The 13897-nt window shown below is 32.4% G+C and overlaps 1 long non-coding RNA gene across 1 annotated transcript; it reads right to left on the bottom strand.

The window, feature by feature from the left end:
* Positions 1-1742: 1742 nt before the first annotated feature.
* Positions 1743-12716, bottom strand: LOC114927429 (uncharacterized). Its single transcript, XR_003817868.2, has 3 exons — positions 11183-12716; positions 8847-8922; positions 1743-1838 (listed from the first exon to the last, which is right to left on the bottom strand). It is a non-coding gene; the product is annotated as an uncharacterized lncRNA (long non-coding RNA).
* Between the last annotated feature and the right edge of the window lie 1181 nt (positions 12717-13897).

Genomic DNA, 13897 nt, shown 5'->3' with positions numbered 1-13897 from the left:
TGTGACATGGGTTGGTGTGTTTGAGGTACAGCCTTCATGGACTCCATCCGAGATCATGCTGTGGAATCCTCTAACAAGGCGAACAAGAATTTTAAAAGATCCTGGATCAGTTCGTTCTTTGCATGCTGTTTGTATATATAATTTTGGATATACAAGTGGCATTGATCAGTACTATGTAGTTCACGCTTATAAGAGGAGTTTTCGAGACAGGAGGCTGGAGTTCACATTTTACGATTCTCGAATGAACACTGGACTGAGCATGTCATCGAAGACAAGTAATTCAGAAGTTAGGGCCGATAGCGTATGGCTGAATGGTGTTGTGTTCTGGATTAATTGGGTTGGTGAGGACTATATCCATCCACTTGAGATTATGACTTTGAATGAGATAGGAATTCCATTCTTTTTTTATATATTTTTTATATGATAGTAATGTCAAGATGATAATGGATATAAATAGACAAATGATCAGGAAAAAGATTAAAACATACTAGATTAATAATCATCATTTATAATATTTTTATGATAATCATTATGTAATGGAGCAAAAGCACCTATGAGGATCAATGATCGTCATAATACTGAGATTGTTTGAAGAGTCTGAACATTAAAAAAAATCAGAGCAAAGAGTTATTCTACAGAACTTGGATGGAAGAGATCGAGATCAAGTCCTTAAGCTTATTATTGCAAGGGATGTTAAATCCTTAATATTTAATTTTATGTCTTTTAATCCTTAGAGCAATTAGTGTTGCTGTTATCAATCTATATTTCAGTCTGGGTTATGTATTGTGTTATTTTAATGGATTTTCTCTATGTGTTCCTGTGCAATATATTGAAGAGTTTGAACATTAAAAAAAATCAGAGCAAAGAGTTATTCTACAGAACTTGGATGGAAGAGATCGAGATCAAGTCCTTAAGCTTATTATTGCAAGGGATGTTCAATCCTTAATATTTAATTTTATGTCTTTTAATCCTTAGAGCAGTTAGTGTTGCTGTTATCAATCTATATTTCAGTCTGGGTTATGTATTGTGTTATTTTAATGGATTTTCTCTATGTTCCCGTGCAATATATCTTTAGTTGTTGTGTTTTGAATTCACCTATTCAATTTGGGTTTGCTTATGAGGCATCTTATATTAGATTTACCCCTCTAATATTCATTTGTTTTAGTTGAAATTAGATTTGAATTTCATTAGCAACACAGAACTTTCAGTTATTATAATAAGTTTCGGTACTTGAAATATATTATAATACATATTAATAATAGATAATATAAGTTTCGGTACTTGATACATATTAATAGATAATATATTATAATAGAACAAGCTACTAGATATATATAAAAGATATTTTTCAAATCCAGCCTTTTAGATGCTACTAAGATTTCAATACGAAACTCATAGATATGCTATGATCTACACATAGAAATGATTTAACAAATCCCAAATTTTTTGGATCATAGTTGCCACAAGTTTCTATGTAATAGCATCATCTATTGCTTAGGAGCAATCACTATAGTTAGGTTGTGTGTCATAGTTAGGTTGGGTGTCAGGGAAGAAGTTTCATGCTAAGCTACATTTTTAATTATTAAAATAACAAATGACGGACATCATAAAGAAGTCAATGATTTGAAATTTTGAGACCCATATATATTTCTGCTAACCACAATATATCTGAATTCTGAATATATTAAGTTCTCATTTAGTATTATTTATACTTGAAATAAAAGTGAGTAATTTTAGCAAGGACCTGTTTGTGGAGCTCTCTTTGTACGTTGTTGTTATTTAGTCCACCTTTATGAAGCTCCTTTCAATGTAAATATGGCACTCACATCAGCAGGTCCCTAAACAACATAAACCATTCTGTCAGAAAAGAGTTTTCAATTTCACACTATGGACAAGGAATTATGCAGAACAGCAAGGGCCAAAAGGAAGGAATTTCTAATCCAAAACCGTGCTAAACAGTTTTCTATCAAAGGTCAAATTGGTATTATATATATAGTTTATTTCTCCACTTAAAATCTTTGATAGATTGTATTATAAATATCTTTAGATTCACTTTGTATCCTTAATGTTATCTATCAGGAGCTGCTAGACGGCCAGCTTTGAAAGATATAAGCTCTTCTCTCAATGTAATTAGACCTATGATTTTTGGTTCAAACTCTTCATCTAAACAAGACAATCAAGGTAATTGATTGTTTTCAGCTTACTATATGTAAATTCAAGTGTTTTGAACATGATAAAGAATCCTTTTTTTGAATGCTACCATGAATGTTTTGAATCAAAATATTAGGAACTTAGTGAGATATATACTTGGATTATTGGAATAACTTAGATGTTTGATATCAATGAAATAACCTGTGCAAGTCTTATGGAATTTCATTCTGGTGTTAGCTTTTTCATAAGTTCAATAATTTCGAAAATCAAGTTACTTATGACACATATTCAGTCTCATTTGCAATATCAAATGTGAAAAGCATAAAAAACATACATGAAAATTATACTCCAGAACACATACTTTCAAAAGATGGTCAGGGATGTCAATGTGATCCATCGGAAGAGATTTGTGAATCAACCATTAATCAGACTAAAGGCTCTCCAAATGGTCAGTTAGTCGTTGTTTATTCATATAATTATTATTGCATAATTATAAGAACTTGGTACTTGGTTTTTGTGTAATAATCTTATTATTTGTCATTTATAAGTTAATAGATTTGAGATGCAAAAGAGCTAGGATTGGAGACTTATTTTTTAGGGATGGAAATGTACAGAGTAGCAACAGTACAAGTAAAGGTCATCACGGTAAGTATAAATCCCTATGTTTAGTGAAAAAACTTTGTAACCTTGCATCAGATTGAAGATTTTGTTTATTTTGACGATGTATTATTCTCCATTATAGATCAGACGCAGAACTATGTTTCAAAGAAAGCAGATGATTTGCATGTGGGATTGACAATGCAGAGCACTTTGACTGCTATCACAGCTCAGGAACCGATACATCCTAAGAACATTTTCCCGATACATTCTCAAACCAATGATTGTTTAAGCAATAGGAATTCATCAATCTTGGAAGGTAAAATACTTGACATCTCTATTATGAAACTTTGCATTAATACATTTATTTTTAGATTATATTGGCTTTTAGTTACACGAATTAATAAATTTTGTATTTAAATTTGGTATATCACTCAATGCAGAAGATCCTTTGCTAACAGCTGATGAAACATTAAATAATGGGGCTGTCAATGTAACAGATATGTTGTTAGAGGGAATCGGTAATTAATTTCCATCTTTAGTGTACAGACACTTTAACTTTTAGTTAATCCTCTAATTTTTTAATGTTTGTTCTTAGGCGAGGAGACAGCGTGCAACAATTCGGTATATACAGAAGGTAATGTGGTTTCCATTGTTAAACTGCAATAAATTATTGTGATATTATAGTAATTAGTAAAAATAGACTAAGGTTACTAAATTTAGATTCACATATGCTCTTAATAAGGTTGGTCTCACAAGTCGTACTTATAGTTATTAATTATTGAATTAAAAAATAGCAAGAATTTAACTCGGATTTCTATTTTATCATGTGTGTATGTTGCAGAATATATTAACCATGGTGAATGCATCTATGAGTGTGAATTTTGTAATGCTCTCTTTTGGTATGATGAAAGAATTGGAAAACATTATAATGCAACTATTCCTAAGTACACGCTGTGTTGTAGAGGAGGTCAGGTTCAGTTGCCTCAACCGAAAGAACCTCCTCCTATTCTTCAACGTCTAATGTGGAATAACGATGATAGAAGCAAGAACTTTTGTGAGAATCTTCGAACATACAATAGCATGTTTGCATTCACATCTTTGGGTGGTAAAGTCGACAAAGTCATTAATCGAGGCAGAGGTCCACCAACATTTATACTATGTGGACAAAACTACCACCTTCTTGGCAGTCTTATTCCCCCTGAAGGATCAACTGCTAAATTTGCTCAATTATATATATATGACACAGACAATGAGATATCTAACAGAATCCAAGTTGTAAGGTATATATTCTTAGTGGTGTATCTCTGTTAAATTTCATTCAATTAATAAATTTAATTTATTAGATTTATTTGTCTTTTTGCATTGTTAAGGGTGCTCAATCAAGATATATTAATATGATTTCTTTTCTTTATAAAGTGAATTAAACATGATTTAAAATTAAGAAATAATCACTGATTATATTTCTTTTAGTATTTTAGTAGGGTTTATCTAATTATAGACATTAAAGTTAGTCCTTAATCGAGTTTAACAATTTCATGAACCATATAATAAAGCAGTGATTCAATTTTGGACAGTGGAAATGATCATAGGAGCAAAGTTGATATGCTAATTGTCCAAGAACTGAAGGAGATGCTTGATAAAAATAATGTGTTGGTAAAGTCATTTCGCATGGTTAGAGACTCTTTGAACAATGGAACTCAAAAAAATGTTAAGCTTAGGCTTATTGGTAAGAGAGGACGAGATGGAAGAAGATATAATTTGCCCTCAGTATCAGAAGTGGCTGGATTAATTGTGGGTGATTTTGATGCATCACGAACGGAGAGAGATATTGTTGTTCAAACCCGAAGTGGATCTCTTCAGCGTATAACTGAACTCAATCCATCTTATCTTGGATTACAGTATCCAATTTTGTTTCCATACGGAGAGGATGGGTTTCGAGAGCATATACCACTTAATCGCATTAAAAGAAAGAATGACAACGAAGAAAAGTGCATAACCATGAGGGACTATTTTGCATTTTATATTCAGGAAAGATTCTCGGACGGTTCTCCTTTGCTTTATTCTAGACGACTATTCCAACAATTCATAGTAGATGCTTACTCAATGATCGAATCATCTCGACTAAATTACTATCGTTTTCACCAGGAAAATGTACGGTGTGATCTCTACAAAGGTATATGTGAAGCTGTTGTGAATGGAGATAATTCTGCAACTACGCACGGTAGACGTATAGTCTTACCAGCAACTTTTGTTGGAGGTCCTAGATACATGATTCAGAATTATCAAGATGCCATGACAATTTGTACCAAAGTTGGTTATCCAGATTTATTCTTGACCTTTACATGCAATCCTAAATGGCCAGAAATAGTGGATCATTTGTCTACAAGGGGACTAAAAGCTGAAGACAGGCCTGACATTGTATGTAGAATGTTTAAAATGAAGCTAGATACCTTGATTAAAGATCTTCGTGTGAATATGTTATTTGGAAGGGTCGTTGCAGGTATTTTTTTTAAGTAATTTAGTCGGTTAGATAAATTAGTTACATTTTGTAACAACATAATGACAAACTTTTTATACAAATTAAAGTCTTATTAACTATTATTTGTTCTTTTCACAGTGGTATACACTATTGAATTCCAGAAGCGTGGTTTGCCTCATGCACATATATTGTTATTTCTTCATGAAGGGGACAAGTACCCTACTCCTGATGATATTGATAACATTATATCTGCGGAAATACCAGATAAAAGCGTTGATGCAAAGTACTATGATGCAGTCAGTAACTTGATGATTCATGGTCCATGTGGAGCTTCCTTAAAGGATTCACCATGTATGGACAATGGTAGGTGCTTGAGGAATTTTCCTAAGCGTTTTGTTGATTCCACTTCTATTGATGATGATGGATATCCCGTTTATCGCCGCAGAGACACTGGGAGAACTATAAAGAAATCTGGGGTTGAATTAGATAACAGATGGGTTGTTCCACACAATCGAAGTTTATTGTTAAAATATGGTGCTCACATCAATGTTGAGTGGTGCAATCAATCTAGGTCAATTAAATATTTATTCAAGTATGTTAATAAGGGTCATGACCGTGTTACTGCTTCTTTTTACCGCGAGGGGTCTACAGAATCATTATGTGATGAGATTGACGAGATAAAGATGTACTATGATTGTAGGTATTTATCTCCATGCGAAGCAGCTTGGCGAATTATGGGATATGATATCCATTACAGGTACCCAGCAGTCATCCGCCTACCTTTTCACTTGCCAAGCGAACAGATTGTTTTATTCAAAGATCACGAATCATTAAAAGATGTGGTCGAAAGGCCAACTATCAATCAGTCCATGTTCTTGGCATGGTTTGAAGCAAATCGTGAATTCGAGGAAGCAAAACAGTTGAGCTATGTAGACTTTCCTTCCAAATTTGTATGGAATGCTAATTCCAAGAAATGGCATCGAAGAAGGTCACATCATGTAATTGGTCGTGTTTATTTTGTTCCTCCTTCTTCGGGGGAGTCATATTATCTTAGGATACTTCTCAATTTGGTGAAAGGACCAACAAGTTATGAGGACATTCGAACATACAATGGTGTTGTTTACAAATCATTTCGGGAGGCATGTTTTGCTCGCGGTTTGTTGGATGATGACAGGGAATATATTGAAGCAATTGAAGAAGCAAGCATTTGGGGTTCTGGCGAGTACCTTAGGAATCTATTTGCCACTCTTTTGTTTTCTAACTCAATGACTAGACCCCTATATGTTTGGGAGAAGACATGGAAAATACTCTCCGATGGTATACTTCATAATAGAAGAAGACTACTTAACCATCCAGGTATTAACTTGCTTCTAGATTTTTCTAATTTTCAAATGACATATTTCTATATCAATGTTTGCACTTGATTTTTTTTTAATGTAGGACTAACAATATCCGACAATGAGTTGTTAAATCTCACTCTCATAGAAGTTGAGACAATTCTCAAGAGGAATAATCGTAGTCTAATGGACTACCCTGACATGCATTTTCCTAACATTAATTATGAGGATGGGATGTCTTGCGATCTTTCAAATAATAACCTAATCAATGACGAACTGTTGTACGACAGACAAGACTTAGGGTCAAAGTATTTATTAAATCTTGCCAAGATGACCACTGAGCAAAAGAATGTTTACGATACTATTATCAACAGTGTCGACCGGGGTGAGGGTGGTTTATACTTTCTATATGGCTATGGTGGTACAGGGAAAACATTCATATGGCAAACTCTTGCTGCATCTTTGCGTTCAAGAGGCCAAATTGTATTAACAGTTGCTTCTAGCGGTATAGCCTCTTTGCTAATTCCTGACGGTAGAACGGCTCATTCTAGATTTGCAATCCCTTTAAATGTTGACCAATTTTCAACTTGCAACATTAGACAAGGAAGCCAATTAGCCGAGTTGATAGTGAAATCTAAGTTGATTATATGGGATGAAGCTCCAATGGTCAATAAATTTTGTTTTGAAGCTCTTGATCGTACCATGAGAGATTTGCTTAAGATTGTGAACTCCAATAGTGAAAATCTACCATTTGGCGGTAAAACAGTTGTGTTTGGAGGTGATTTTCGACAGATTTTACCCGTAATACCGAAAGGTTCGAGACAAGATGTAGTTAATGCAACCATCAATTCATCTTATTTGTGGGATCATTATAAGGTGTTGAAGTTGACTCAAAACATGAGATTAAAGGGATCTAACAACATTGAAGGATCTGATCAAAGCTTAAGGGAGTTTGCAGATTGGTTATTGAAGATAGGAGATGGAAAGATCGGTGAGATTTCTGATGGTATTGGTAGAATCAAAATTCCAGATGACATCTTGATAAAAGATTGGAATAATCCAGTTGAAGCTGTTGTAACATCTACATTCAAGAATTACATTGAGGATCCAGATGACGAGAAGAATTTACAAGATAGAGCCGTCTTGGCACCAACACTTCAGACTGTAGATGAGATTAATGAATATATGATGAAGATTAATCAAAGACAGCATGTTTCTTACTTCAGTGCTGATATGGCTTGCAAGTCCGAGACACAAACAGATGTTGCTGCAGCTGTTCACACCCCTGAATTTCTCAATGGTCTCAAGTCTTCCGGTCTTCCAAACCACGAAATCAAATTGAAGGTTGGTATACCGATTATGCTTCTTAGAAACATTGATCATTCTTCGGGTTTATGCAATGGGACACGTTTGATTGTTACTCAGCTTGGGAAACGAATTATTGAAGCCAAAGTAATTACTGGTAATAATGCAGGACAAAAAGTGTTCATACCACGTATGAACCTGTCCCCTTCTGATCATAGGATCCCCTTTAAATTTAATCGAAGACAGTTTCCTATAATGGTTTCCTATGCTATGACCATAAATAAGAGTCAAGGTCAATCGTTATCTAATGTGAGCTTACTTTTAAGGAAGCCTGTTTTTAGCCACGGTCAACTGTACGTGGCTCTTTCTCGAGTAACAACTAGACAAGGTCTCAAGATACTAATTTCTAATGAAGCAGGAAAAGAGTCAACTGTGACTGATAATGTTGTCTATAATGAAGTTTTTAGAAATCTGGATTGAAGGTAATATTTCGAATGTATTTTATTCCCTTTCAAAAGTTTTATTGTGATATGAATATTTATTATGACTATTTTTTAATTTTATCACAGGAAACCTATCACGCCGAAGAAGGAAGACTTTTGTTTATAGAAAGGTGCTAATATAATCTTAGATTTGACATTTTTTTTGTTTTAAGCATATGTTTTATTGCTTTATTGTTATTAGCAAAAGCTTCTTTTAATGACTTCTCAAGGTTGTTTCTTCTAAGATTTTTAAGGTCGAATTTATCCTATCTTTTAACTTATGATAGTTACATGTATTTTATAATCTTAGTATCATTCACAATATATGATATCTATTGATATACTTAATTCTATGAAGTTTATATCTATTTCAAAATACAAAATAACATACTCATGCAAGATTATCCACCAGAAACAAACATATTATAATTGAGATAAAGCCAAGAAATTATTTGATGTCTAAATAAATCAAGCATATCTTGACTCACTAACCTTATATGTAGATATGTATCATATCAGCATCTTGACATGCAATGCTTCCTGTTGCTCACTGTTTATTAGGAATTATCTAGCATAGACAAAATCATAGTGTTAAAACCATGTTAGTCTGAAGAAGAATAAAGCGACAAGTTTACAACTGAGTTCAGTAATAGAACAGATACTCAAAATATGCAGGATCATATTAACCATCATAACTATAGTAGCTTAACATCTCTCTACTTTGTAATATAATCTCAAGAATAATAAAATAACCAGAAGCAACTTAACATCTATCAACGGCTTAATTAATAAAAAATCATGTATGATTTACTTATAAAATTTTTTTTAGGTGGTTTGATTAAATGTGAAAACGCCAGGTAAAGTTTTTTAACTGACATTTTAAATTTGTGTTTCAGAAAACATGTCATAGTAGTCGTTGATTCTTTTTTTTCAATTATATAATATCTCACTGTAAAAACATGAATGAACTGTATAAACTGTTATTAAAAAATACGACATAAAGTTGTTGAAAATTTAAACAAAAAATGCCATGACAATTATGTCATCAATAGTTTAATTCAGAATAATATTTTTAATTTGTTAAGTTATAGCGTTACATTATAACACTACTTTTACCAAAAACAATTTTTTAGTAAACTATCTACTATTTAATTGCTACTCATATAGTATTACAAAGTAAATAATTGTTGAGTTTATTATGTAAAACAATTTTTTTTTATTTGAGACATTTAGAATAGTCGCTCAAAGCCAAGAAAAAAAATCATATGCGTTGTTGAGTAGTTTATGTAAAAATGTTTTTTTTGAGACATTTAAAATAGTGGCTCAAAGCCCCCAAAAAATCATATGCGTGTATAAAAATAATAATAATTAGCATAAATTAACAAATTGAACGAAACAAACGATTGCTTATTAGTATTTTGATTTTTGGAGATTATCAAAAACAAGATTGCAAAAAAAGTATTTATACGAGCAAATTGAATTAAATTTATTGGTCAAAAAAAATATAATGCTTTCAGTGAAATAAAAATTTTTATTGGAGATCCATATTTGTCGTATGAAACAATTACAGAATTTTTTAAAATTAAAATGAAATCATTAAATCCAGTAACGGAGCTACGTTAATAAGAGGGCAATAGCCTCCCCAAATTAATAATTTGTAAATTCTAAGTCTCTAATTTTTTACTTGAGTCCATCTTAATTTTCAATTTTTTCTCTCTTAATTTATATTTTTCATGTTGCCCGCTCACAAAAAATTTAAGACCTCTAACCCAAATCTTGCGCGAGTGTATATTCATAATGATGATGATCCTCAGCTTTAAAGTTAACTCATTAAAACCAAACTACAATTACAATTAAAAATTAAATAGCTCATCAGTCATAATATAAGAAGAATATACAATGGAGGACATTTTGGTGTGAGAAATGAATATAGAGATAGAGATGGAAGAAAATATACAACCATAAATTATTACACGAATTTTATATCAAAACAATTATTCGTATAACATCATTTCTAAATATATCAATGAAAAAAAGATATACAATGAAATTTAAAATTGTACAATTAACTTCTTTCACATTCAAAAAATTTATATTTGTGTTTCAGATTTAGATGGGTGTCAAAGCCAGTCACTAAAACAGATTCACTAATAATATAAATCATTTCGTGTATAAATATATTTTTGGAAAGAAAATACATATTAGGTAGGGACAGCTAAATAAATTAAATAGTGATTTCTCAGTATTTGCTTTTCTCACTAATAAATAATGAATATATATAACTACTCTATAGCCAAAAATTAATACACCAACCAGTAATTCACTAATAAATATCTTTCCATCTATAGATATATTTCTCGAAAGAAAATACATATCAGGTAGGTACAGCTAAATAAATAAAATAGTGATTTTAAGTATGAAAATATCTAGGAGGCCAGCAATTTTTATGTTTTGCGGCCAGCACTTAACCATCAAAAGAAAAGTGAGTGATCTTCTACCGTTAAATGTAATCTCACACCATAAAAAACACTATTGATGGCCAACGAATGGTTACAAAACACAAAAGTTGCTGGCCCCTAGCACTCCTCAGTAAGTATTTGCTTTTCTCACGTTGAATGAATTTTTAAACTATTCTTTAAATTTCCGCAACAAAAAAATTTTGTCCGTATGAGTTTTTTTATAGGATTATTGAAAAGGAAACTTACAGACCACTTATATGTACATTAAAAAAAACTTACAGAATCACTTTTTTTACAAATATTTATTATTATTATTAACGACATTAGAATGTGCGTAAGATATATATATTAGTAGGAATAATGCAATACCTTTTAGTCGAGATATACAAGAGAAACTTTACCGAGGGAAACAGCAGATGCTTTCAGCCAGGTCGTGAGGAATTCAACTCGGGAGGAAGGTTCAAAAAAAAGTTAAATACAGTAAAAAAAAACAGTTAGATCCCTGAACAAGATGGGTACAGATACAGATCCCAAACAGTAAATAATGCAATTAATTCCAAACTACTTAACAAAAATATATGAAGATGTGAATATTGAAATATTTTGGAAATTGCTGGGATTATAATTTTTGTTATTCATTTTATATACCTAGATATTCCGAAACACCTCTCATTGTTATTCCATGATTCTAAACTCAACCAACCAAGGAGAAATATAGCAATTACAATTAACAACTCAAACTTTTCAAGGAGATCTTCCGAAAATATATGTGTGGCCTTTGTGCTATGATTATTGCATTCGTAAAGCAAAATCACAAATCACTGATGTGACATACAAAAAGTTACGATCAGTTTCTTTTCACATAATCACAACAAACACGCATAACTTTTATGTTATTAACAAAATTAGAAAGTGCATAACATACATATATTACTAGAATAATTCAATATCTTTTATGTGAAGATCTGAAGGAGAAACTGAAAAATATCAATTTCAATTAAGAAATTAGTTATTTGAAAGAAGCAACAGAGTTTATTATCGATTTAAAATTAATCAATCAAGCAATTACTAATCAATTCTATCCATCTATTAACAGTTATCAATCAATTCTAATAGAAAATATTATTTAATTCTAATCATACGGTCACATTCACAATCAATATTTTTCAATTGGCAACGATGCCTAATTAGGCAATCAATAATCGTATTGTAACGATCGAGTATATTAACAATTAACAATCAATTAGAACCACTCAACAATCAATTCAAACAATGGTGATTTCCAGTGCCCTCTAAATCAAATTTGAAAATAAGGTACATGTTTATTATTTGTATTAGCACTTTAGCATAATCATTATATCATAACATCGAAGTAAAATTAAATAACTAGATACCAATCACCAAACATTTTCTTTCGCAATTCAAAATTAGCCAACCAACACAAAATCAGATATCTGTAGAATAAGTTTGGTAATTATCAAATCTCCCATACAACAAATTCACAAATTCAATTCTCACGGCAAAAAGATTAAGTAACCTTCGGTGGTCTGCCAACGGGCAGAGACAAACGACAAAATCCATGACGCAGGTCAGCGTGCAGCAACAACATCCAAAGATGAGAGACGAGCAGCAACAACCCCCTACAGAGGCAGAGGGAGGCGCGATACACGAGAAGCCGAGAAGAGAAGGAGGACTGAGGCAGGGCGTTAGGTGCAGTGATGGCGACGATGGGCGACAACAAGATCTGATGAGGAAGAAGCAGGAAAGCACAGCCACGAGAGTAGAAGAAAGCCGCAGCGGCGACGGTTAGCATGCGTTGGCGGCGATGTCAAGGTGAGATCCAGCGCCCAGATCTGTGGTTTGTGTGTGGCTATGTGCCGTTAGGAATAGATAGAAGTCAGTGAGTCGGAGAGGCTTTTTTGGTGAGTTGGGCTCCAGAGTTCAGACTAGGGTTTTTTATATTAGCTTTAAAAAATAATTAAAATATCCAATTGGTCCGGATTTTTCAAACACTCCGGTTCACAACGTTTTATCAAACCTGTGCGGTTCACCATCATTTGCTAATAGCGAAAACATGAGGTTGTCATTTTCATGGGATGAAAATTTTTATAATTATTTATTATGTCAATATTAAATTCCTAAATAAACATGTGTATAAAATATTGGTTAGCTACTTTTTATAAAATAAATTTATAAATATATACAAGCAATTAACGAAAGTTGTGTATATCCTATAATTATGGTTAAATATTTTTTCTCAAATTTTTTTTTCTATTTATATGTGACAGTTAGTCTTTTTTAAACAATTAATAAATATGACAGTTAAAAAAATTGTTTCCAATAAAAAAATTTATATAACCAAACTTTGTATAATGTATAAATAAAAGACTACATTAAATTTTTTTAAAATTAAAAGAAAATTTATAAGAATGGATTATTAGCGAATTCATATTATTTGGTTTAGTTGATGTATAATCTCTGTTTTTCTAGCAGTTATTACCGCGCAACGCGCAGGCAATTGGACTAGTTACATAAAAAATGCAGTAGCCTTGGATTGATGAAAAAAATTTAAAAAGCTCACTAAATGAACATCACAATCTGATGAAACTGCATATGTCTAATGACACTGTGACCTTTAACCATAAACCACCTAATACCACCATCAATTCCTCCTCCCGCTGCCGTCATCCCCGAACGAAGACAATGAAGCAATTCCATTGTGGGGATCCTTCACGGGCAGGGATTCTGTTATTTTACATGCTACTATTTATACAAGTTTTTGTTGATACCTCCGTTGATCAAAAGTTGCAGGCATGGAGGCACCAAACCACAGATCGATTCAGATATCTTTGGCAGATCAGATGGAGGACTTCGGGGATGGTCCAACTATATCCCGTGACTCTGCATCGAAGGCATAACCGGGTCCCCAACAGCTGATTCTCTGCAATCGTAAGTACTGTTGAGTATTACAATAATCTGTATTGATGCTCCACTTACATGAGAAATCTTATTTGCATGTCTTAGGATTTAGTCCCATTTTTAAAGTTGTTATGCTGCTGCTATGTTGTTGTTATAGTTCAATTG

This window comes from Arachis hypogaea, chromosome 3 (genome assembly GCF_003086295.3).
Source record: "Arachis hypogaea cultivar Tifrunner chromosome 3, arahy.Tifrunner.gnm2.J5K5, whole genome shotgun sequence".
NCBI classification, from domain to species: domain Eukaryota; kingdom Viridiplantae; phylum Streptophyta; class Magnoliopsida; order Fabales; family Fabaceae; genus Arachis; species Arachis hypogaea.
The sequence above is the reverse complement of the archived record's forward strand: the minus strand, read 5'-3'. Positions and strand labels throughout refer to the sequence as shown.